This window comes from Abrus precatorius, unplaced genomic scaffold (assembly GCF_003935025.1).
Source record: "Abrus precatorius isolate BTA unplaced genomic scaffold, Abrus_2018 Scaffold1, whole genome shotgun sequence".
Taxonomy (NCBI): domain Eukaryota; kingdom Viridiplantae; phylum Streptophyta; class Magnoliopsida; order Fabales; family Fabaceae; genus Abrus; species Abrus precatorius.
This window is the reverse complement of record NW_020874291.1, coordinates 6,665,947-6,692,108: the sequence shown is the minus strand read 5'-3', so window position 1 is coordinate 6,692,108 and position 26,162 is coordinate 6,665,947. Positions and strand designations below refer to the sequence as shown.

General features: G+C 34.8%; 1 pseudogene; it reads left to right on the top strand.

Annotated features, from left to right (window-relative positions):
• LOC113855454 lies at positions 1–26,162 on the top strand (annotated as a pseudogene).

The following is a 26,162-nucleotide window of genomic DNA, read 5'->3' as shown; positions in this document are numbered from 1 at the left end:
ATGGTGGTGAGTTTAGATAGCTACAGTGATACAACTGGAGGTATAAAGCCCGAAGAAGATTTGGGAAATCTTGGAAAAATGAGGGTAATGAATGCTTGTGTGGATAGTGCACAATGATTTGCTGAAAATGAAAAGCATTCACAGGCCACACACTTATTTCCTGACGAGACTCCTGACTATACCTTTGCTATAAGGGGCTGGGTCGATAGACGTGTATCCGTGTTGCTACGACTAACCGGCAGCTATCTAAATTGTGAAGTCCTCAAGGATCCCAGGGGCATTAAATATGATTATGAAATAATTGTGAAAGTGTGGTGTGCATGGTGTAGTATTGAGATTGTATAGTTGTAATATATACATTGTAGCATGTCGATTGACGTTGTTACAATATACATGTTGTAATGCATCGACAGGTGCTATTAGGACACATGTATTATGACACATCGATCGACGTGGTATAATGCATGATTGAGAAAGTCTATGAATATGGTTGGTTGCCTGTTATGTATGAACTATTCTGTGCTAGTGAACTGTGTGACTTAAGTGTACGTAAGTGGCGTGATTGAGTGTTATTGTTGAATTAGTTCTCGTTGGTTGATAATATGGAGTATTGGTTATGCATGTGTAATTATTTATGTTAGATCTGAGATTTAGTGGGGTGAGAGATACTCACCCTTACTAATATTTTCAGGAAATGGATGTGAAGCAATAAAGATATGCAGCTGTTCTAGATTCATAATCCGAGGGTGTTGGAGGGAAGACTGCTCTATAAAGATTAGAATTGTCTGGAAAATTATACTAATTGTTCAAATTGTATCTTGGAACAACTAAATTGTGTAAATGATTTCAATGTCAGGTTTTAGAATTTAAATATTCGAACAATTTCGATTGTAAAGAACATTTTGGAATTATCCTTAGTGAAATTTTTAAATCTATATGTATTCAAAATGAACTTAATTTTTATTCGCAATGAAATTTATTTATCTATTAAATAAAATTTAAGGTGTTACATATTCCATGGATTTTTAGCATTTGAGAAAGTTTGAGATAAAGTGACCACTTTGGATCCTATAGTGAACACTACAGCAAGCTAGATCCAGAAGAGCAGACCAAAGTAATCACTATGAAACCATAGTAGACACTCTGGAGTAGCCAAAGTAATCACTCTGATACCAAAGTGAACACTCTAGAGAGGCCAAAAGCACAAGACATGTGTGTGGCTACTATGGAGTGATAGTAACTACTATGTAGCACTGCGTTATCACTATGAAACCATAATAGTTACTATGAGCGAAAATTTCTGCACTATAAATAGAATTTGAGAAATTAGGGTACAGAGTTTTTTACACACTTTTGGCTTCTTTTGCCATTTTGGGGAACACTTGCAGAGCCTAGGGTGGTCTTGGGTGACAGCCAAGGGTCCAACTTAGGGTTTGAATTTCATTTCTTCTTCACTTTTCTTTAATTTTTCATCTTGATGTTATTGATTTCTCTTTACTTTCATTTTGTAATTGTGAAACTCATCCTCATGGAGGGCTAAACTTTCTTGTAATCCTTAGTGAGTTCATATGGATTTTTGAATGAGGGAGACATTGCTTAATTAACTCTAATTCGTTTTAATGAGATTCTAAACTTGAATTGCTTAATTCTGGGTTTATTTCTAAGGTTACGTAATTGTGGGATGAGAGATTGGAGTCCATTGAATTGCTTAATTTGTATGGAAACATAAGGTTGATTTTCGCTTGTTAAATTAACCTAATTCTAGGAGAAGAGGAAGAGTATTAAATCTTGAGAGGAATAGGGATAAAGTCTACATGAATGAACTAGGGAGTTACTAAATTTTCCTGATTGAAGTTTGCAATTTAATTTTCTGCTTAAGTAGATTGAACTTGAAATCACAAAACCCCTCTTTTTACTTGCTTTCTGAATACATTGCACACTACATGTTTGATATTTGGTTACTCATCCAATGATTCATGGGAGACGACCTAGGTTAGCACCCTAGTATTACATTAGAGTCTATTTATATTTTGATGAGGATTCGCGACAAATCTTTCGTTCATCACTTTTTCTTATAGATGTTCATGGTGTTCTTAGGAAAAAATTCGTTCTAGAGTTAAATCTTCAGTTAAGTCTTTGTAAAAGCTCTATTTTGAGGTAAGCAGGGCTCTACTTTACCATTTTGTTATGTTTATTACTTGTATTCTCATAGATCTTGGCATGTATGTGATTATATGTGGAATAATCCTTGTTTTATGAAAAATAATTGGTGAAAAGTGAGAATAATTGGTTTTTTTATGTGATTTTATGATGAATATTTGGTGAAAATGTAATATTATGTTCAAATAGTGCATGATAAGGTATTTTGAGGATGGATGATATGATTTTGTGGTATGAAATATACAAAGAGATGGATGTTTCATGTTTGAATATATTGTGTTTCATGTAAAAATGATGTGTATTGTGAATATGCCATGGTTTGATGTATATCATGAAAAGTATGTGGAAATATAATGAAAAATATGTGTGAACATGAGAAATGGCATATGTGAACATACTTTGAAAAATATGAGATGGAAAAAGGATATGATGTAAATAGTTACAGAGATACACTAGGGGAGTGGAAGATGGAGACGATATGGGATATCTTGGGAAATGCAGGGTGGTGAGTGACAATCGGGATTGTGCACGGAATATTGTGTACGAATGCACCACATGGCCGCACACTCGTTTCCCGACTTGACTCCTGACCATTACCTTTGCTAAGGGGTTGTCTATTGCATGCATTGTATCCGTATTGCATTGGGTCATCCGGCGACTATTTACATGAATGTGTAAGACCTCGGGATAGAGGCATCGGATATCTGTGGCCACAGGGCACGGTAAGCGCGGGGTAAAATATTAAAAAGAAATTGTGAATCTGTGGAATATAATATGTGTTGAGATGAGAACATGCTTTATATGACACTGTGATATGTAACGCCATGATGTTTCCTTCAATCGTGATAAGATGTGTTTTGTGATGAATATGTGTTATGTATGAGTGGTAGGATAAAGACTCACCCTTACATAACATTTTCAGGAAACCAGGACGAATAGTACCAAGCTCACAGTGCATGGATGGATGAGAACTGCTATAGGATTTAGTTATTTTGAGTTATGTAATGGATATTTTCAATTCTATAGCATTCTTTTGAAACAGTTGTAAAACTACTATTTCTTTTTGTTGCTGATGAAAATTTTAGAATCTTTATTTTTCTAAAGTACTTATGAATTAATGAAATTTTACTCTATAAACCTTATATCATTTCATTGTTTCTTTTCCATTAGAGAGTTTTTGAAAGAAAATTTACTTTACCATTTAAATTTTTATGAAAATTTATCATATATTTAGAAAAAGAAATATGAGGCATTACAGAACGTGTCATAACTGGTTGACATGTGGACAAGACACTTGACATGGTGCAAACTTCAAGAAATGCAATTAATTAGGGTAATCATGGTGTTGGCTATTTGGAAGACAAGGAAAGAATGTTCTATGAATCATGATGCTTGCAAATCGCGAGACAAGAATTTCTTGCATAAAAATCTAGTGGCTGATGCTAGATTTGAAAAGATTTGGATAATCATGATGTTTGAAATTTAGGGGACAAGAATGTCTTGCATGAAAATCTAGTGGCCAATACTAGATTTGGAAAGATATGGAGTAATAATTACTAGATTTTGTGAGATTTTGTGTAATGATTACGGCGATTAATAAATAATTAAAAAACTAGTGCAATGATTATAAAATCTCACTTTTTTCAAGTCAGATAATTATGATTCTCCAATATTTTAAATAAGACAAAATTTGTCTTTTTGAACAAGATTCTCAAAGGTAAGCATTAACTTTGTCCCTAAAGCTTGATGAAGACTCTGCTAGAATCTAGAAGTAAAACGAGGATATCTATCTGACACGATACTTTCTAGCACAGCATAGAGTTGTACAATCTCCTTGATATATCTCTGAGTCAGTCGCTCCAAGAGTACTTCAAGTTTATCAGGAGAAAATGGGCTGATTTAGTGAGTCGATCCATTATAACCCATATAGCGTTGCATCTGTTTCTATTCTTTGGGAATCTGGAGACAAAATCCATCGCGATGTCACTCTACTTCCATTTAGGAATGCTTAGCAGTTGCAACTGTCCAGCTGGTCTTTGGTGTTCCACTTTCACCATTTGGCATGTTAGACATGCAACTACAAATTCAGCTATTGCCTTTTTCATTCTAGGCCACCCAAAACTCTTCTTTAAATCCTAGTACATCTTAGTGGATCTAGGATGAATACTAAGAGCACTTTTATGAGCTTCCTCCAAGATCATTTTTCTTAAATCCTCTTTATCAAGAATACAAATTCGCTTCTTGTACTTGATCAATCCTTCATCATCTTGGTAAATATGAGATTCTTTTCCTTTATTCTTTGCTTCCAACCTTTCTAGCAAATACTTTTCATCCCTTTAAGCTAATCTTACTTTCTCTAAGAACTCATTAGTGATCTTAAGATTTCTCAATACCACGCTAGTAAGAGTAAATTGACTCGCTAAGTTAAGATCTCTAAATGATTCTAGCATTTCTAACTCTTTGATCATTAAGGATGACATGTGAAGAGACTTACGACTTAAAGCATCAACTACAACATCCACTTTGCCAGGATGGCAATGCAGCTCAAAATCATAATCTTTGAGAAATTTCATCCATCTACGTTGGCTCATGTTGAGCTCCTTTTGATTGAACAAGTATCTCAAGCTCTTGTGATCGTTAAATACTTTGAATCTCACTCCATAGAGATGATGTCGCCATATCTTGAGTGTGAAAACTATAGCCGCAAGTTCAAGATCATGGGTTGGATAATTCTTCTTATGTGGGCGTAACTGACAAGACGCGTAGGCTACTACTTTCCTATTTTGCATCAGCACACAACCAAGTCCATGATGCGAACATCACAATACACCTTAAATTTCTCTTGAGGATCGGAAAGAATCAAGATTGGTGCAGAAGTCAACCTCATCTTTAGATTTTGGAAAGCATCTTCACACTTTTGATTCCACTCGAAAGGGTCAAGCAAGTTAAAGACATGTCTATCTTCGAGAAACCGTCAATGAAACGATGATAGTATTCTGCGAGTCTTAAGAAACTCTTAACTTTGGTTACTGTCTTAGGTGGCTCTAACTTCAAGACAACTTCAACCTTAGAAGGATCTAAAGCAATGCCTTCTTTCGAAATCACATGCCTTAGAAATTGAACTTTCTCTAACCAAAACTCACACTTAGAGAGCTTGACGTACAATTGCTTCTAACGCAAGATTTGAAGAACAATCCTCAGGTGTTCAGAGTGTTCCTTGTGGTTGCGGGAATAGATGAGGATATGGTCGATGAACACTACAATGAATTAATCTAGGAAAGGATGAAATACACGATTCATGTAGTCCATGAAAACTGCGGGCGCATTTGTTACACCAAAAGACATAACTTGATACTCGTAATGTCTATACCGAGTTCTGAAAGCGGTCTTCAGTATGTCTTCCTCCTTAACTTGAATTTGATGATAACTGGATCTTAAGTCTATCTTTGAGAATACAGCTGCTCCTTTAAGCTGGTCCATCAAATCCTCAATCTGAGGCAATGGGTACTTGTTCTTGATAGTAACCTTGTTCAACTATCAATAATCGATGTAACGTCCCAAATTTTATAATCTTAATTATTGATAATTATATAAAAATAAATGTATTTTCATATGTGTGTTTCAGATACATGTTGTGAATATGTATATTTGTTCTCGCTGCAACGAAAGTATTCTCGCTGTAGCGAGAGGGCCCTAGGAGGAAGGATCAGGACTGTCGCCTTCTCACTGTAGCGAAAGAGCAATAGTTTGGGGTGCATTTCTGGGCGCAGTCTCGCTATAGCGAGATTCTGCAGAAACCAGAGTGCAGTTTTCTCTGGTTTTTTCGCTATAGCGAGAGTGTCGCAACCAGAAAAGGATTTAAAAGGGGTTAGGGTTCGGGGAGAGTTATTTCTCTATCTCCCTTTGATCCTCTCATTCCCAAAGCCCTATTCCACCGATTAATTGCCTCCAAAGCCGTTTGGGAGCGAGATTGGAGCTTGGATTTGTGTGGGGAATGCTTGGAGGTGAGTTTTAAACGGTTAGGGTTTTTGTTTTCCTCCCCTTTCTCTGTTCTTGGTGATTTTCGGGGTTCTCATGGAATTCTTCCATGTATTTAGGCCGAAAGCCGTGTGGGGAGCATTTCCGTGGTTGTGTTCGGACGTGGGTCATCAATCCAAGGTAAGGGGGACTTTACCATATCTCAATGTATTGTAATTCTTGTGTGTTTTGATGATTAATGCTATGTGGCTAAGATAGGGAGTAGAAATTATGTGTTTGATGGAAATTGATATGCAATGTGATGTGTGATAGAATAATTGGACTGTAAGGATGATTGTGTGTGATGGAATGCCATTGATTGGTGAATTAATGATATTGGATAAAATGTGGGCTATGTGCCGTGTAATGTGAAATGAATGTGGGTCTAGTGCCGTATATTTGAATGCAATGTGGGCTGTGTGCCATGTGTAAGCATGATTATTGCATGCGTGAATGAAATGTATGTGAATGGGGGGTGTAACGCCGTTGTAATGTGCTGTGAATGGTTCAGTGATACACTGGGGGTGTGGGAGATAAGGACGGTAGAAATACCTTGGGGAAGAGGGAGTGGTGGTGACACTGACTGTGGAACGGGTGCACCACAGGCCACACACTCTCTTCTTGACTAGACCTCTGACCACAACCTTTGTTGAGCGACGCGTGACTGCCCACGTGGTATCCGTGAGGCGGGGTTAACCGGCGACCATTGATGATGTAAAATCTGTGATCACAGTGCTGTAGTGAATGTGGCTGGCGTGCATGTGGATGGGTTTATGAATTATACTTACGAATGCTACTCATGATTGTGTTTGTTTAGTGTATTAGAAAAAGTTCTGGAGGTGAGACTCTATGTTTATTGTATGTTTTGGTAGTGTAAAGTACTCACCTTTACATTCATTTTTCAGGTAATCAAGACGATCAGCACCGGACTCAGTGAAAAGGGGCGGATGAAACTGCTATAGGACTAGAATTTTTAATTTAAAACTAATGTATTTGAATGGATCTTGTAGTAGTGACTTGATAGAAATTGTAACCCCTTTTCTTATTTTAAAATATTTAATGAAAACAAGGGTTGAGAATCTTATTTGAAATGAAATTTATTTTATCATAATTTGCAAAATTAAGATTTATTGAAATTAAACATAAGGTGTTACAATCGACACATAGTTTCAGACTTCTATCTTTCTTCTTAAAAAGTAAAACTTAAGCTCCCTAGGGTGAAAAACTAGGTCTCACTAGTTGCTTAGCCAAAAGTTCTTCTAGTTGTGTCTTTAATTCAGAAAATTCTGCAGGTGCCATTCTATAAGGTGCTACAGAGATTGGACCTACTCCAGGCATTAGACCAATCGAAAATTCAATCTCTCTCAGCAGAGGTAATCCAGGAATATCGTTTGGAAACACTTCAGGAAATTCGCTAACTACAGGAAGATTATCTAGCCTTAATGCCTTCCTTGGCATATAATGTAGCTAATATTACATATGCTTGTACCTTTCTAGAGAATGAGTCACTTGCTAGAGTAGTTGAGACCTTCAAATTCTCAACTTCAAGATTATTTAAATCAATTGAGTTAGGAAGATTAAAAGACAAAGTCTTGCTTTGGCAATCTAGCAAAACATGGTTGGCCGAAAGCTACTTATTCCAACACTAGCAAGTTGGAAATAGCAAATAAACAAGATCTAAGAGCCATTAGCTAAGCTGACGAAATTTAGGGTGTTACAATCTCTAAGGCTTCATCGCGGGATCGAGCAAGAAGTCCACCAAAAGTGCTTGAATCGTCTGCCAAATTTAAATTGTTCCTCATAGATTCTTGAAGAGAAGGATGGAGGAACGCTTTGATTGAAAGAAAGTAGGATAAAGATGAAAGAAGACTTGGCTTTAGGGGTTGGAAGCTCTTGGTTTCCTTGAGAGAACATGAGAGAAAATGAGAGAAAATGGCTTTAAAGGCTCTCAATTTTTTGGAAGTAAAGTGAGAGAAAATGAATTTTGTTCCTTTTAAATGGAATGCTAAAGTGCTAAGTGCCAAATGCCTAAGTGTACACACGGTTCCTTTTGTTTGCAAATGAAAATTGGAAAGATTTACAAGCAAGGGTGCACATAGCTTTTGGCCAGCATTTTTCCAAAATTTGCAAAAATGCAAAAGAAAGATTTAGGGCAGCAATGCATGAAAAATGATTGCATGATGTGGAATTTGATATGACTAGGTAAGCATTAGATGAGACAAGTGACAAGGTGTAAACAGCCAAAGATTTTGCTGATTTTGACCATCATAATTGTCACAACTGAGGTCATGACGCGACGACAATTGCTTAGAGAAAAGGAAATATGAAGAAACATGGATGTAATCAGTTTAAAAAACTGATGATAGGGAGTCACCACCAAAGTTTATTAAAGAAAACATTCAAAAAAAATTTAAAAAATAATCTTCGAAACCAGATTTAGATTCTGGAATCGTTTACACGTAAGGAAGGTATTAGCACCTTATGACGACCATTGTTTAAAATGATTACCTTGTAATTAATCGTGCAAAAATTATTTTAACTTTTAAAATATTTATTTCACTCAAAAAGAAAACAATTAAAATTTTTTATTATTTTAAAATTTGTCATTATTTTTTTTTGTTTTATTTCTGATTTTTGTAAATTTATATTTTTTTACATAATGAATGTAATTAAAAATTTATTTGAATTAAAAGAATGAATTATTTACGAAAATGTTAATTTTTTTTTTGTATTAAAGAAATGTATTTAAAAAGGGAACTTGTCTTGAAACTTTATTTAAAAAATAATAATAATTTCATTTTTAATTTTTTAATAAAAAGAAACAATTACAAAATTAATTTGAATTGAAGGAATGAATTATTTATCAACTATTATTCTTTTTTTTGTATTTTTGTATTAATGAAATTTATAAAAATGTCAACTTGATATTTTATTTTCTTTAAAGTAAAAATTTGATTTTATATATTTTTTATTTATTTTTAAGCAAAGAAACACATTTAAAAAAATTTAATTTAAATTTGCAAAATAGATTATTTATAAAATATTATTCCAGTTTTTTTTACATTTTTTGTATTAAAGAAATGTATCTTAAAAAAAAATTATCTTAGTATTTTATTTATTTTCTTTTTGTGAAATAAACATAACAATTTATTTTTTTTAAGAGAATTATTTGAAATTACTCTTAGTTTAAAAAATTTTAAAAAATTAATTTTAGATTTGGGAAAAAAATTTAAAATTATTTTAGACATAACGAGTCAGGTTCCCACTTCTACGTACCTGTCGCATACAATGGAGGAATCAAAGCCATGTATTTTTTTGAAATTAAGTTTAGTATAAGTTGTAAATGTTGCAAGGATTTTTTGCGAAACTTAGTTTTTTTTTTTTTTTTTTTTTTAGTGAAACTTTTTTTATATTGAATTTTGGGTAAGTTGCAAATTTATTTTTTTGAAAATTTAATTTTTACTTTGTTGTTGATTTTTTTTTAAGTTAATCAAATCTTGCACAGGGTTCAAGTTAGCACAAGTTACTTAATAAATCTTTATGATCCAAATAACGTTGAAGGTGGATCCACTACTTGATCAAAATTGCTTCATCGTTGCATGGATTCAAAAGATTTTTTTTTTATATAACAAAGGTATAATTTTAGCATTAAAGAGGAAATAAAGAACAACATGTGGAATAAATGCAAAAGAGCACGAAAATACGCAAACAAAAGTAATGAGGAAATAACCCTTGCTCAGTCTGGGGATCATTTTTTTTGTAGGATTTACAAAGAAATTATACTTTTCTTTATATTTGTGAAAAGGGATTATTTTTAAGGGTTTAAAAAATTTAGGGTTTAGGATTTCTCAAAAGGACTTTTTTTTAGGTAGCAAAAAATGGAATTTTTAAAAAAAAAGTAAGTTTTTTAGGGTTTGCAAAAAAGGGATTTTTAAGAGAAAAAAAAAGAAGAAAGGATTTTGAAAAAGAAATTAGGGTTTTTTTATGGTTTCACAAAAAGGATGATATTTTTAAAAAAAGAAAGGATATTAGGGAAAAATTAAGGTTTTTCAAAGAGAATGGTTTTTAAGAAGAAAAAAAAAAGGGAAAAAATTTTGGAGCAAAAATTAGGGTTTTTTGGGATTTTTCAAAAAGGATGAATTTTAGGGGAAAAATTAAGGCTTTAGGGTTAAAAAATATTTAGGGTTTATCATTGCAAAAAGTGATTTTTGAAAAGAAAAAATTAGGCCTTCTTTTAGGGTTTGCAAAAGGAATGACCTTTTAGCATAAAAAAAAAACTTTATGGCTTTTGGGACAAGAAGAATGGATGATTTTTTACAAATTAGGTTTTTTAGGGTTTGATAAAATATAATTTTTATTAAAAAGAAAGGAACAAAGGAAAAATAATTTTTAGGGTTTCACGAGATTAGATTTTTTTTTTGAATTTTGCATGAACGAGTAAGAATTGAAAGCAAGCAGAAGAGAGAAGAAAAAAAGAAAGAACACACACAAAGAAGAAGAATTAAAAAAAGATAAAATAAATCCTTACTTGTTTTGTCGACTCTCTTGTGGTGGCTTAGGCTTTCTTTATTAGAGCTGTCTCCTTCAACCTCTAACACGTTATCAACTCCGTTGGTTCCTTTTCTCTTCTCTCCTCTTTGTCTCGTCGTGCTCCCTTAAATTCTCACTATTTTTTGTCTCCCAAATTCCCTCAATTCTCTTTCTATGTTCTTCTGTCTTTGTTTCCTAAACGGTCAATGTTCTCGTTCTTTCCAAGAGAGTTTGGTTCTATCTCTTTTTGTTTTCCATAAAAGATAAAACTTTCCCTCTCTGAAGACCTAAGCTTCCTATTTATAGACATTTTCTAAAACCTTAGATCCCATTTAATATGCAATTATTATTATTTTATTTAATAAGGGCTCCAACATCTCATGATTCCTTATTTTCTGATGACCAGTAATCAGCTTTTTTTTTTTCCTTTCTCATCCACTCTCCTAAAAATGTACTAACTACTTTGACCATTTCTAAATCTGATTTTAAATTTAAAAAGTTGAAATTTTGAATTTTGAATTTTAAATTAGTTTTTATCTATTTTCTTAACTTCCTACAAAATTGAATCATTATATTTAATTTTTAATCTTGAAATTTATTTTTGAAAGGTACCCATATAAAATAGGCTATTCACAGTTGCCCCTCTTTAATCATTTTTTACTAAATAATATGAATAATAAAGTTTTCATATTATTATAGTAAGTAATAGGTAAAGAAGTGAATCGATTTTATCTGTGGTCCTATGTAACACAAGTATTGTACACGAATCAGGTTTTGGAAAGGGAAATCAATCAGGTTTTGAATTTTAGAAAAATGTAAAAGGTGCCAATTAGATTCTGGACTTCGGGAAAATGTAAAGGTGCTTGTCAGATTCTGGACTTTGAGAAAATGTAAAGGTGCCAGTCAGGTTCTGGACTTTTGGAAAATGTAAAAGTGTCAGTCAGGTTCTAGACTTTTTATGAAAGTAAATGTGCTAGTTAGGTTCTGGACTCTTGATGAAAGTAAAGGTGCTAGTCAGGTTCTAGACTTTTGATAAAGGTGAATGTGCTAGTCAGGTTCTGGACTTTGAAAAAACATAAAGGTGTCGTCTGATTCTGGAGGAAAGTATAGCAGCTAGTCAACTTTTGGATGTTTGTATAAGTAAATGGAGGCCAACTAGATTATGAGCTTTAATAAGAAAGTAAAGAGGGGCAAGTTTTGATTTTGGATATAAGGAAAGGCACGAGAGCTTTGGAAAGGGAGTAGGAACAAAGGTCTATGAGACACGCTAGGCATGAGAGTATATGAAATGAATAAGCACAAGGCTTACAAAATGAGGCATAGAACATAGGTATGTGAGATAATGCATATGTAAAGCATCGCAAGATCTAACTAGAATAAGAGTTGATGTTTATGAGATATAAGAGACATGAGTGATTGAATGAGTTGTGGGCTTTTAAGAAAAATAGGGACAAGTGCTTCTGAAATGTGAAGCATGAGACTTGTGGGATGCAACAAGCACAAGATTCTTTGATGCACAAAATGCATAAAGCTTGTGAAAGCACATATGTTGGCTTAGGCCCCAGGGATGTGTGAACATGGATACTTGTAAGATGTATAAGCACTAAAAAGCCTACAAGGTGAAATAGGCACTATGCCTAAACTTAAAATAGGCACTAAGACCTTGGAGATGAAGCATACGTAGAGACTTATAAGATGAACTTGCATGAGGACTTAGTTGGTAAGCAGGTAAAAATAGACATGCTAACCTATGAGGTATAATGAGCTTAGGAGTCCATAAGCATAGAACCTATGATAGGCAAGAGATAAATTTTTTAAAGCAACAAGCATGAAATCCTATAAGGTGGGTAGGTAGAACTCCATCAGATGCCACGAGCTTAAAGACCTATAAGATTTAAAAAGCATGAGAACCTATGAGGTCTATGTAGAAACATAAAGTTTGTAAGATGGAGAAGGTCCAGAGACTTATGGATTAAAGCAAGCATGACGACTTGACACTAAAGCCTATGAAATGATATAGATATGTTGTCCTCTTAGGTGAACAAGTGCACGTATGATAGCTTATGAGGTACAACAAGCATGAAGCTATAGGATATATACGTGCAAAAGCTTGTGAAATCTCACAAGCATGAAAGTCTATGAAGAAAGCACGATATTTTATGAAGCATAATAGGTATAAGGGCCTATAATGTGAGCAGGTGAGGCGTATCAAGTGGTGTAAGCATGAAAACGATGAGGTGTGCAAGCTTAGGAGTGCATAAGCACAGAGGCATAATTACGCATGGGTCCTATGTTGGCGCAAAAGGTCCTATAAGATAGGCAAGATATGGACTTATGAGAGTAGAAATCATGAGAGCCTATGAATTGGGTAAGTACAAAAGCCTGTGAGATGAAGAAGGCATGGGAATCTATGAGATGAAGTAAGTACAAAGGCTTGAGATTAGTTGACATCAGACCTTACAAGATGATATAAGCATATGGTCTAATGAAATGAGATAACTGATAAATCCACATTTTACAGCATTTTTAGCTTAGTTTTTAGTAGTAAATAAGTACTAAAATAATAAATAAACATGAAAATACAATAAAAATTGCATTTATATTCATAATTGTGTAAATAGTTTAGAATTTTAGATTTTATCCCAATTCATAATCTTAAAATGTTAATGCGCAATAATAGAATTAGGGAAACTGCCTCCAAGTGTCAACTTAGGGCGTTTAAAGTTCCTACTTCAGCCTTAGAAGCTTCTAGCAAGCCTTCTGCATTACAACTTCAAGTGATTAAAGTGTTAACGCAGAGAGTGGTAGAAAAAAATAAATAGCAGTTGGAAGTTTAGATTTGGGAATCTTTTGTCATTTTTTCATTTCCATTCATTTTAAATTCTTAGGAGAGCTAGAGAGAGAGAGAGAGATTGGGAGCAACTTTCAACATTCATTTCTAGAGGAATCAGGGTGAAGATTAGATTTTTGAAGATCTTCTCCTGCTCCTCTTCTTCTTCTCCTCTTGCTTTTCCTTCTCAACTTGTAATGTTGTTCTAAACCTTTTTTTGTTAGGGATCTATGGATCCTAATTTTGGATCTGGACCTTGAAGTTTTAATTGAATTAAACATTTGATTCTATTTTTAATGCAATTATTGGACTGATCATTCAATTGAATTGAACCTAGAGGAATTTTCATCAATGGAAGTTGAGTTAGTTTCTCAGATCTAAATCGTATACCTAGGTTATTGATATCTTAGGAATAAGCATTCATAACCTAGTAATCCTATAATTTCTAGAACTTAATGCAATGTTTAATTGGATTGCACCTAAGGAATTAGGGTAGTTTAGTTAGATATTAGGATCAATGAGGCAAGGAATTGTCCTTTAGTTAAATAAGTGAAATTGATTATTAATCAATTAGAAATCTTAAGAGTCCAAAACATGACTATATTGCAATTGAAAATTTGGTGAAGTGATTCCTAACTACTTTCCATATAGCATTTTAATACAAATTTGTATTCTACTTTTACAACACCTTTATTACTTTCTATTGTTGTTATTTCTTATTTTTAATGTTACAAATCTATCAAATGAATTGTTTAACTCAACTAATTGTCAAATTGTGAAGTGGTAATTAAAAAATAAGATCCTTATGGATGATACTTGGGCCACATATTGATGATATTTTAAATGGTAAGAAAATAAAATATGATTAAATATTTGCTACAGCATTATACATTGTTAAATGAAATTGCACTTTATCATTAATGAACATCTATACATTGGGTATCATTCATAGTCCATAAAAGCTCAAAAATAATCAAATAATAAAAAATGAATATAAATAAATATTTTCCAGCACATTATAGCTTACTAAATCATATAATAGAACAATAGAAAATTATATATATATATATATATATATCTGTGTGTGTGTGTATGTAAGTATGTATGTATAGGATGAGAGTTTGATTGATTTTATCCTCTGTGTATGTCAGTCCCCAAGAGCACCTTAGGGCTAGTTGTTGGAAGGAACTTTTAGAGTTTAGTTCCTCTTTTAGTTGCCCTTAGAGTTTGGCTGGTGATTTTAACTCTATTCTCTTTAATTTCTAGAAAGTGGGGGGTAGATCCACTAATCTTAGGACTCTAGCTAATTTTGCTAACTATCTCCTTTAGTGTGGCCTTTCTGATTTAGGTTTCAAGGGTAACCTTTTCACCTGGTATAGGGAAAACCTCAAAAAGAGGTTGGACAAAGTTGTTTCTGATGACTCTTAACATCTATCATTTCCTAATAGTTCTGTAATCCACGTTCCCCTCTTAAAATTTGACCACTCTGGCCTTCGGGTCAAAATTGGAGATACTCAGTCCCATACTTAGAATAATAGCAGATTCAAATTCCTAGCCCCTTGGTTGTCCCACCCTGACTTCCTTATCCAAGTGAAGAATTCATGGTTGCTTTCTAACTCTTAGGCTAACAATATAACTAATTTTAGAGTGAACACCTTTGATGAACAAATCTGTCTTTAGAAATATCCTCCATAAGAAAAAATGTCTGCTCTGTAGAATAGAAGATATCTCTAGGAAATTGGGGTCTAGTTTTAACCTCTTCCTTATTAATCTGATGAAAACTCTTTGGAAGGACTATCAACTCTTTCTTGATTAAGAGGAAGTTTTTTGGTATCACTATTATAGGGCTAATTTGATGTCTCTAGGGGATAGGAATACTAGATTCTTTCATAGAACTGCCATAGGTAGGAGGACCAAAAATATGATTAAAGCTCCTAAATATGACAATCAGAACTGGGCTATGATACCTCTAAGGTGGAATCTCTGGTTGTTATTACTTTGATACTCTTTACTCTGATCCTAATCCTTAGGTTTTCAGACTTAATACCCTAACCACTTTTCCCCCTTTATCAGATTCTAAGCTGTTGTTTCACTCTTTAAATGTCTCTATAGAAAAGGTTAGGTTTGCGCTCTTTAGCATTGACAATTTTAAGTCCCTAGGACTTGATGGATATCATGCCTTATTTTTTAAAAACCAATGGCACATTTTGGGTCAACATATTTATGATATTGTTATAGTTGTTTCTCAAGACGCTAGGAAAATTAGGGATGTTAATGAGACTTGCATCACCTTAATTTGCAAAATTGATAACCCTAAGTCCATCAAAGAGTTTAGACCTAATTCTCTATGCAATATTAGCTATAAGATTGTAACTAAAATAATAGTTAATAAGTTAAGAGAATCCTTGTATCATCTTATTTCTACCAACTAGTGTAGTTTTGTTCTTGGAAGACATGAAATTGACAATGCCCTTATTCTTCAAGAAATTATTCATTCTTTCCGTAACCTTAAGAGCATAATGGTTACATGATTGTCAAACTTGATTTAGAGAAAACCTATGACAAGCTTTGGTGGAATTGTATCATTGATACCTTAGGTAAGGTTGGCCTTAATCCTGATTTGATTAATCTTATTAATTATTGCATTACTTCCCCTTCTATGGAAATAAAAGGGAATCACAGTATTATTAGTTCAAGCCTACTAGAGGTATTCCCTAAGGGAACCCGATTTTCCCATATCTTCTTTTTTTTCTATGTATAGAGAGACTCAACCATCTTATTCAAGACAGTATTATCAGGAATGAGTGGGCCCCCTTCTATTTTGAGTGCCATGATATGGGTATCTCCCACCTTCTATTTGCTGATGATATTATCCTAATCACTAGGGCTGACCTATTTCAAGCTTCTATCATCTAGAATATTATAAATTCTTTCTGTCAAGCTTATGGCCTACAAATTAATATTTAGGCATTCTTATTAGTTGCCACGAACCTGCAAAGTCCCAGTTCTCCTTTTTAATTGATAAAGTTAGGAAGAAACTTTCCCTTTGGAAGATGAAGACCCTATCTTTAGGTGGTAGGATTGTCTTGACTCAATCTTGCATTATGAGCTAGCATACCTTCTTATGTCATGCAAACTGATGAATCCATATTTTTACTGATATTTTAGCATAATTCTAGCTCATTTAATAAGGAAAATATATGAAGAAAGCAGAAAAACTCAGAAAAAGAGAATGATTGAAAGTTTTATTTCAATTTGTAGTTATTTTCGCATTTGTAGAATTTATGCTTATTTACAAGAGTGAGCGTTGCTAGTGTGCGTTATCACTTTCGCCAACAAAAGTGAACGTTCTAGAGAGACTTCATTCCTGATGAGCTGCACGTTGTCACTTTCGCCAACGAAAGTGAGCGTTCCAGAGGCACTTGTATCAGGACAGCTTGCGCGTGGTTACTATTACTCACGAAAGTGATCACGCGTAGCCCTCAACCTCCTGCGTTGCCACTCTTATGAATTAAAGTGAATGTTCCAGAGAAGCCTTCAATTAAAGTGAAATTGATGATTTAGAGTGAAAACAGCACCTAAACACTGTTGAGTGATGAGAGAAACACTTCCAAGTAAGCTGTGATTATATTGATTAATTGTACTCACATGAATTTTGATGAAAAATATGAACTTAGGTAGCAATTCTTACTCAATGATGATTATGCAGTAGGAATATCATGATGAGTATTTGGATGAACAACTTGATTGAAAATTTTGCAGAAAACATAGAATTAGAAATTAGAAAAATCTGAAATAAGCAGTTTATGAACTGAATTTGAAAATAGAGGAACTTACCCTTGGTTTAGTTTGATTTGCTTGAGGACAAACAAAAATTCAAGTTTGGGGTGGTGATGAATCCATATTTTTACTGATATTTTAGCATAATTCTAGCTCATTTAATAAGGAAAATATGTGAAGAAAGCAGAAAAACTCAGAAAAAGAGAATGATTGAAAGTTTTATTTCAATTTGTAGTTATTTTCGCATTTGTAGAATTTATGCTTAGTTCTTAAGGAATTTATCTTGTTTTTGAAAGAATAATCTGAGCAAAAGTCATGGAAATGGATTATCAATGGAAAGGAAGAGGAAGAATGGCAATGTTGGACCCCAAAATACAAGAATTATGGGATGCAGGCTGGGCGTGATCACTATTGTTAGTGAAAGTGATCATTCCAGAGCCTAAATGAGAAGAGGAGCCTGTGCGTAATCACTTTTATTTACAAGAGTGAGCGTTGCAGTGTGCGTTATCACTTTCGTTGGCGAAAGTGAACGTTCCAGAGAGACTTTATTCTTGATGAGCTGCACGTTGTCACTTTCGCCAACGAAAGTGAGCATTCCAGAGGCACTTGTATCAGGACAGCTTGCGCGTGGTTACTATTACTCACGAAAGTGATCACGCGTAGCTCTCGCCCTCTTGCGTTGCCACTCTTATGAATTAAAGTGAATGTTCCAGAGAAGCCTTCAACTCTGCAAGTTGCGCGTGGTTACTCTTGCTCTTGAAAGTGAACACGCACACTACATAAAGCTTCTGCGTGGTTACTCTTGTGAAGAAAAGTGACAACGCGCAGAACTGGGGTTTCATAAATACATGATTGAAGCGCGAAACTAGGGGTCTTTTGCTCATTTTCTGTTTTGTTAGTTAGATTCTCGTTGAGAGAGAGTGGAGAAAAGATTGGGGTCGAAGCTTGAAGCTCCAAGAAGAGGGATCGGATTGGAGCTCGTGGCCATGGCTGCTCTGCATTCTTCTTCATCTTCTTCTTCTTCTTTCTCTATTTTTGTTGCAATGTGTGCTTAATTTCCCATAGTTAGGGGTTTATGGAACTCGAATTGATGTATTGATTCGACTTTATCTTCTGAACTTTAAGTTCTTGGATTAATTGAGTTGTTAATTCTGCTTTTCGTGCAATCTTTGAATGGAAATTCATTTGATTAATCAAGAGGAATCTTTACCAATGGGAATTGGATTGTTTGCTCTGATCTGAATTGGCAACCAGAGTTTAGGGATTTCTTAGGGATAAGGAGACCTAATTCTGCAATCTTATAGTTCTAATTCTTAATGCAACCTGAAATTGAATCTCACCTAAGGGATTAGGGAGGTTTAGTGGATTGTTAGGGTCAATAAGTTAAGGAATTAACCTTTGGCTAGGTATATGTGAAACTGATTGTCAATTATTCAATTGCTTGAATGTTCAGAGGATTTAATTGGATTGATATTGATATTCTTGTGAAGTAAATTCCTAACTATCCTTCATTGCTATTTCATTTCATCACAAATCTTATACTCTGTTTTTCTGCAAGTTCTTTACTTTTGATTGCTCTGATTATTGCTTTTATATGATACAACTCTCTTCCCAAATTCGTATGGCTCAAATGGTTATTTTTCTGTGAAGTGATAATTGAGTTCCTAATTCCCTGTGGAGACGATACTCGGATCTTAAATTTACTCATTACTTGCTGCAATCCTAGTGCACTTGCTAGTGTTTAGATTGCAAACAACACAAACCACTATCATTCCTATTGTCGTCTTTGAGCAAATTAATAGTGTAACACCCTAGATTTTTGTAATAATATTTGGATATATTAATGTAAGGGTATATATAGATTTTCATATGTTATATGTTTGATTTATGTATATGATGATGTGTATATGTGTGCAATGACATGGACATGTATGAATGTGTAAATATGATTATGAGAAATCCGTATAGTGTGGTTGGAATGAAATGTAATGTTTGATTTGTGTTTGGACTGAACTGATTGTAAATACAGGCTAAGTGTGTATTGTAGGGGTATTCTCGCTGTAGGCAGAGAAGTCTCGCTGTAGCGAGAGGGCCCTGGGAGGAAGGCGCTAGATTGTCACCTTCTCGCTATAGTGAGAGGCCCTCGCTACAGTGAGAGAGCGACAGTGAGGGGTGCATTTTTAGGTGCTGTCTTGCTGTAGTGAGATAGTTTCACTGTAGCGAGATTCTGTAGAAACCAGAATGCAATTTCTTCTAAGGGGTCTAGGGTTTGGAAAAATCATTTTCCCACCTCTCCCTTCGAGTTCTCTATCATTTCTCTCGATTGCCAACCTATTCTTACCGATTAAACAGCCTCCAAAGCCATTGGCAAGCTAGATTGAAGGTGGTAATCACATTTGGGGCTTTTGGAGGTGAGTTTCAATGGCTAGGGTTTCGGTTTATGTCCATCTTCTCTGCTTTCTTGATTCTCTTGAGTTCTCGTAGAATTTCTCCATGTATTTAGGATGAAATCTGTGTGAGGGAACGCTTTTATTGATTGATTTCGTTGTGGGTCTTCAATTTAAGGTAAGGGGAGACTCTACCCTATCTCTTTGAGTCTTTAATCCGTTTGTGTTGATAAAAAATGTAATGTAGTTAAGATATAATGTAGGATAGGCGTGTTTGATAGAGGATACTTGATTGGGCATGATGAAACGAATATTGTTCATGTGTGTGATGGAGTGACTTGACTATGATTGAAGTGTAATCGGGACCTTGTGGGTGAAATGTAGTGTGATTGATATTGATTATGATATGACGTGAAATGTTTGATTGAAAATGCTTAGATATACCATTGGTTGATGTTGAATGATATAAAATGATTGAATGTGTGTGGAATGGCATGTTGAATGTGAATGTGGATGTGTGTGAATGTGTTGGAAAACTGATGAGTCCACGTTTTATTAGTTTTTTACTTGTCATTTTAGTGTTTCTTAATAGAAAAAGTAAACTTAGGAATTGTAAATAACATAAAAACATAATTTTGGTCAAATATCATATGTTTCTTAATTTTTGGTTAATTTACATTGATTTGCATAGATATAGTTTGCAATTTTGATCATTTGAATAATTGTGCAGGAGGTTCTAGACTTTTTCCATGGATTTTTAGCATTTGAGAAAGTTTGAGGTGAAAGTGATCACTTTAGAGTCCATAGTGAACACTACAGCAAGCTAGTTCCAGAAGGGCAGACCAAAGTAATCACTATGAATCCATAGTGACAACTCCAGAGAGGCCAAAAAGTACAAGACTTGCGCGTAGCTACTATGGAACCATAGTAGACACTCTGGAGCAGCCAAAGTTATCACTCTAATGCCAAAGTGACAACTCCAGAGAGGGCAAAAACATAGGACCTGCGCGTAAACACTATGGAGCGAGAGTAATCACTTTGGGGCATTGCACGTTATCACTATGAAGCCAAAGTGATAATTCCAGAGAGGCCCTAATCACAGATCTCACGGGTAATCACTATGGAGTGTGCGTGAACACTACAGAACGCTGCGCGTTATCACTATGAAACCATAGTAGTCACTTTGGGAGAAAATTTCTGCACTATAAATAGAATTTGAGAAATTAGGGTACAGAGCTTTTTGACATTTCTTTAGATTCTTTTGCCACTTTTGGAGCATTTTGTAGAGCTTAGGATCCTTGGGTGACAGCCAAGGCTAATCTTAGGGTTTGATTTACAATTTCCATTCATTTTCCTTTAATTCTTGCATTATGATGTTGATTTCCCTTTGTTTCCATCTTGAATTTGTAAGACCCATCCCTATGGAGGGCTAAACTTTCTTGTAATCCTTAGTGAGTTCATGGGTTCTTGAATCCCTGGGTATGAATGTCAATATAATTTCCTTTCTCTCATGAATTTACATTTCCCAACTCTTTGAATTGAATTAATGGTTGAATGAGGGGGATATTGCTTAATTAATCCTAATTCATTTTAATGAAATTCTTAACTTAGTTTGCTTAATCCTAAGTTAATTTCTAAGGTAGCGTTATCTTGGGAATAAGAGATTGGAGCCCATGTAAATTGCTTAATTTGTATGGGATGTTAGGGTTAATTCTTGCTTTTTGAGTTACCCTAATTCAAAGGAAGAGGAAAAATATTGAATCTTGAGAGGGATAAGGATAGAATTGCATGAACAAACTAAGGATTGCAGATTTCATTGATTGGATTTATTAATTTCATCACTTGTCTTTACATTAAAATTGGAATTACACAAACCCCCCTTGTTTTTAATTGCTTTTATAGTAAATGTTCATAACATGTTCAATGTATGTTACAAACCAAAGTCATTGGAGACAACCTAGGCTTGCACCCTAGATACTACAAACTTTTTCTGCATATTTTGATGAAGGTTGACCATAAATCTTTTTGCAAAATGAAATGAAAACTTATCGTTCACCAAATTGGCGCCGTTGTTCTGTTTTTGCTTCAAAATTCTATAGAATTCTGCAGAATTTGTGCTTGTGTGTTGCATATTTTCGTGTCATAGTTTGCAACTTTGTTCTATTTTTACTGTTTGGTGTTAATGCTTTATTTTACTGCACTTAGTTATTAGTTTTCTGCATAATTGCCATCTGAATATTTCTACAAATTTTGCTGTTTCATTTAGTTTACTTCTTTCCATTGTTCATAGTTAATCTCTAGTGCATGACCAGATCGAATCCTGGAGACTTGTATCCACTTGATCTAGAGATTGATAGGACATTTCATAGTAGCATTAGAACACATAGGAATAGTTTTGAACATTTTGAGGAGTCTTCATCTCCTTCATCTATCTATTCATCACCTCATTCATTAGAATTTGAAATTAAAAAAATGGCTAACAATGAAAGAACATTAAAGGAACTGGCTGCACCGGATGTAACATATCAAACTTTATGCATACAGTATCCTGATATTGATGCTCCCTTTGTACTAAAGACTGGACTAATACACTTGTTGCCAAGATTTCATGGCCTTGTAGGTGAGGATCCACACAAACACCTGAAGGAGTTCCACATTGTTTGTTCAACCATGAGGCCACAAGATGTGCCTGAGGAACATGTCAAATTAAAGGCTTTTCCGTTCTCTTTGATGGATGCAGCCAAGGATTGGCTTTACTATCTCCCTCCAGGATCCATTGCTAGTTGGGACAACTTGAAAAGGCTTTTCCTGGAGAAATTTTTCCCAGCATCAAGAGCTGTGTCCATAAGAAAGGAAATATGTGGGATAAGACAGCTTGAAAGAGAAACCCTTTTATGAATATTGGGAAAGATTCAAGAGACTATGTGCTAGCTGCCCCCATCACCAAATTAGTGATCAATTGTTGATACAATACTTTTATAAGGGACTGCACCCTATGGACCGAAGCATGATAGACGCCGCAAGTGGAGGGGCGTTGGTTGACAAAACTCCGGTTGCAACCCGCAACTTGATTGAGAACATGGCTGCCAACTCCCAACAATTTGTAACAAGGCAAAATTCTTGTGTTACCAGACATGTGAGTGAAGTAAAAGTTGCTGAATCTAGTAAGCTGGAACACAAACTTGATGAATTAGCATCCATAGTGAAGCAATTGGCTTCCATGCAAAAGAGTGCTGTTGCATCTTCACCTCCTCCACCATCCATCCCAGCCATGTTGTGTGGTATTTGCTCAACTACAGACCACTACACTGATAGCTGCCCCACACTACAAGAGTCTGACACACTAGAAGGTAATCCTCAAGCTTATGCTGCAAACATTTACACTAATAAATTTCCTTTTCCAAATTCGCAGCAACAACTCAATTGGGATCTATCTTCCAATAGATACAACCTAGACTGGAGGAACCATCCAAATCTAAGATGGGGAAGCAATTCTCAACAACACAATTAGCAGTAAGGCACTCAATACCAAGCACATCATCTTGGCCCAAATAGATCCCATCAATCCCAACATCAACCACAACAAGCCCAGCACCATCATTGATAACCACGTTGCAATGGTATCAAATAAACTAGATTTTCTTAAAAAATTTGTAATAAAAGGAGTAAACCTAGGTCATCTCACAAGGACATAAAATACATTATGTTTCTGGTTCCATCATGTAATTTCAGATTAGCTTAGGGATGGATTGTTTTGAATTAAATTGTAAACAACAGAAAAGACAAGAATAAAGAATAATTCTAACGAAACGAAATATGAAGTTCAACCAAATCAAGATCTCAATCACTACAACACAATTCTCATTGTTACATGAATACAATTCTAACGAATTTCCAATCAACACTAATTCAATACAACATTAATAACCCAAAATCTAAATCTAGATTATAAATTCCATCAAAACAAGAACTGCAATTGCAAATCCAATGCTCTAACGAAATTCAAAAAAATTGATTTATTGAATTAGGTGAATTCATTTATTTCAAATCTGAAATTCTCATTCTCTGTTTAGAATGCAAACGAAAATTCAATATCATGAAAAACGTAATTATCCTAATCAAAAAAGAGGAGGAAGAGCGAGAATTCGATAGAGCCTAACCCGAAACTCAAATGTAATGTAGTTCTTGAAACCTTGAACCGATTGATGGATTAGCCTTGCTTCATGATCATGCTTGCTTCGGCCAAAACCAAAAAATACGAAAAAAATGGAAGGTAGAGAGACAAAAATAAAAGAGAGGAGGAGAAAGAATTTAAAATAGAGACTTTCTGAATCCTAAAAAAAATTGCGGGAAAAGAAAAACAAGGATTCGTACGTGGAGTCATAACCTCTATTTAAAGATAAAATAATTGGGCTTAATTAAGGCCCAATTCCCTAATGAGGTTCCTAAACACCTAACTAAGTAAAATCAACAATAAAATCAAATTCTGAAAATTTCAGTGCAGGGACGCAACATTCTGACGCAATTTTGGACCTGAAGATGCTCGAACTTGGCTTTTCTCCCAACAGAGAAGTTGTAGATCTCTGTCTTATCTTTTCAGGGACACCAATTTTGTCCAATTCTGAGTAGTGTAGCTCCCGATATGGTCTTTGCAAGAAACTGTGTCAAAATAAGAAATTATGGCGGGAATTAAGAAAGATTTATATTTAAATCCTAAATTACTTACTTACACAAATCTAAACTAACACATCAAAATAATACACTAATGAAGCTCAATTAAACCAAAAACATGGAGAGAAAGATGTACTAAAATATGACCATCAATCATCAACCATCTTCTTCACAACCAAGTGCATCCCAGAAAAATTAACCATCATTGGAGGAGCTCATGAAGCAATTGACCATGAACAACATCACTTTCCAGCAGAGAACCGAGGCTAGTATCAAAACTTTGGAGAATCAAATGGGACAGTTAGCCTCCTCTCTAAACCAAATGCAATCTCAAGGCTCAGGGAACCTTCCTGCACAAACTGTTGCGAATCCCAAAAATGTGAGTGCAATCACCCTGAGATCTGGAAAAGTGATGCAAGAGCCAACAATGCCCAAAGAGAAGGAAACTCAAGCTGTACTCCAGCTACAGTTGGTCAAAATGGAGAGGAAATGACTCAAAAACAACCAGAACCTACTCCTACCCAACCAAAGTTAGCATAAAATGTTGAAAGGCCAATTCCTCTACCATTCCCTCAGAGGGTTATTCAGCAAAGTAAAAAGATTGAAGAGGCTAAGAAAGAGATTTTTGAGACCTTTAGGAAGGTTGAGGTGAACATACCTCTACTAGATGCAATCAAGCAAATACCCAAGTACGCCAAGTTCTTGAAAGACTTATGCACCCATAGGAGGCGTCTTAAGGGTAATGAGAAGGTAAATATGGGTAGGAATGTGTCTACACTTTTTGAAAAACAAAGGTCCACAATGCTTGAGAAATGTAAGAACCTAGGAACATTCACTATCCCATGCATTATTGGTAATAATAGGATTGAGAATGTCATGCTAGATTTAGGAGCATCTATAAATGTCATGCCTTTGTCCATTTTTACTTCACTATCTCTTGGCCCTCTGCAGCCTACAGGTGTGGTTATTCAGTTAGCCAATAGAAGCATAACAAACCCAGCTGGGATTGTTGAAGATGTACTAGTCAGGGTGAATGATCTCATCTTCCCAGCTAACTTTTACATTTTGGACATGCAAGAGGGAGAGTCAATGAAGAGTGTTGCACCAATCATATTGGGAAGACCGTTCTTGAAGACCGTAAGAACGAAAATTGATGTGCATGCCGGGACACTTACCATGGAGTTTAGGGACAGCATTGTGCGCTTCAACATACTTGATGCTACGAAGCATCCATATGAAGAACACTCTGTCTTCCAAATTGATTTATTTGATGATTTGATAGATGAACAATTTTCTGAATTTTTAGAAACAGATTTTTCTTTTGATTTTACTGAATGTATTGATATTTCCATTTGTGATATTGTAATAATTCTTCTATGTGTGACTCTTGTATTTCTGACTTTTTGAATGTGAATTCTGCAAATTCTAATATTGAAGAGATTGACAAATTGATAGGTGAAGAATGTGATGTTTTGAATTCAGCAAGTATAATTGAATCTAACCCCTTTGATTTGAATGTTGCAGAGATTTCTTCTACTGAGAGTGCTAAACCACTTCCTTCTGTGGAGCAACCTCCAGCACTGGAACTTAAACCTTTACCAGAACATTTGAAATATGCCTATCTAGTGGCAAATGAGAAGCTTCCAGTGATAATCTCCACCAAGCTGAATGTAGAACAAGAGGAGAAACTCCTAGAAGTGATTAAGAGGCACAAGAAAGCTATAGGCTGGACCCTTGCTGATATTCCTGGAATCAGCCCCTCTCTTTGTATGCACAGAATATTGTAG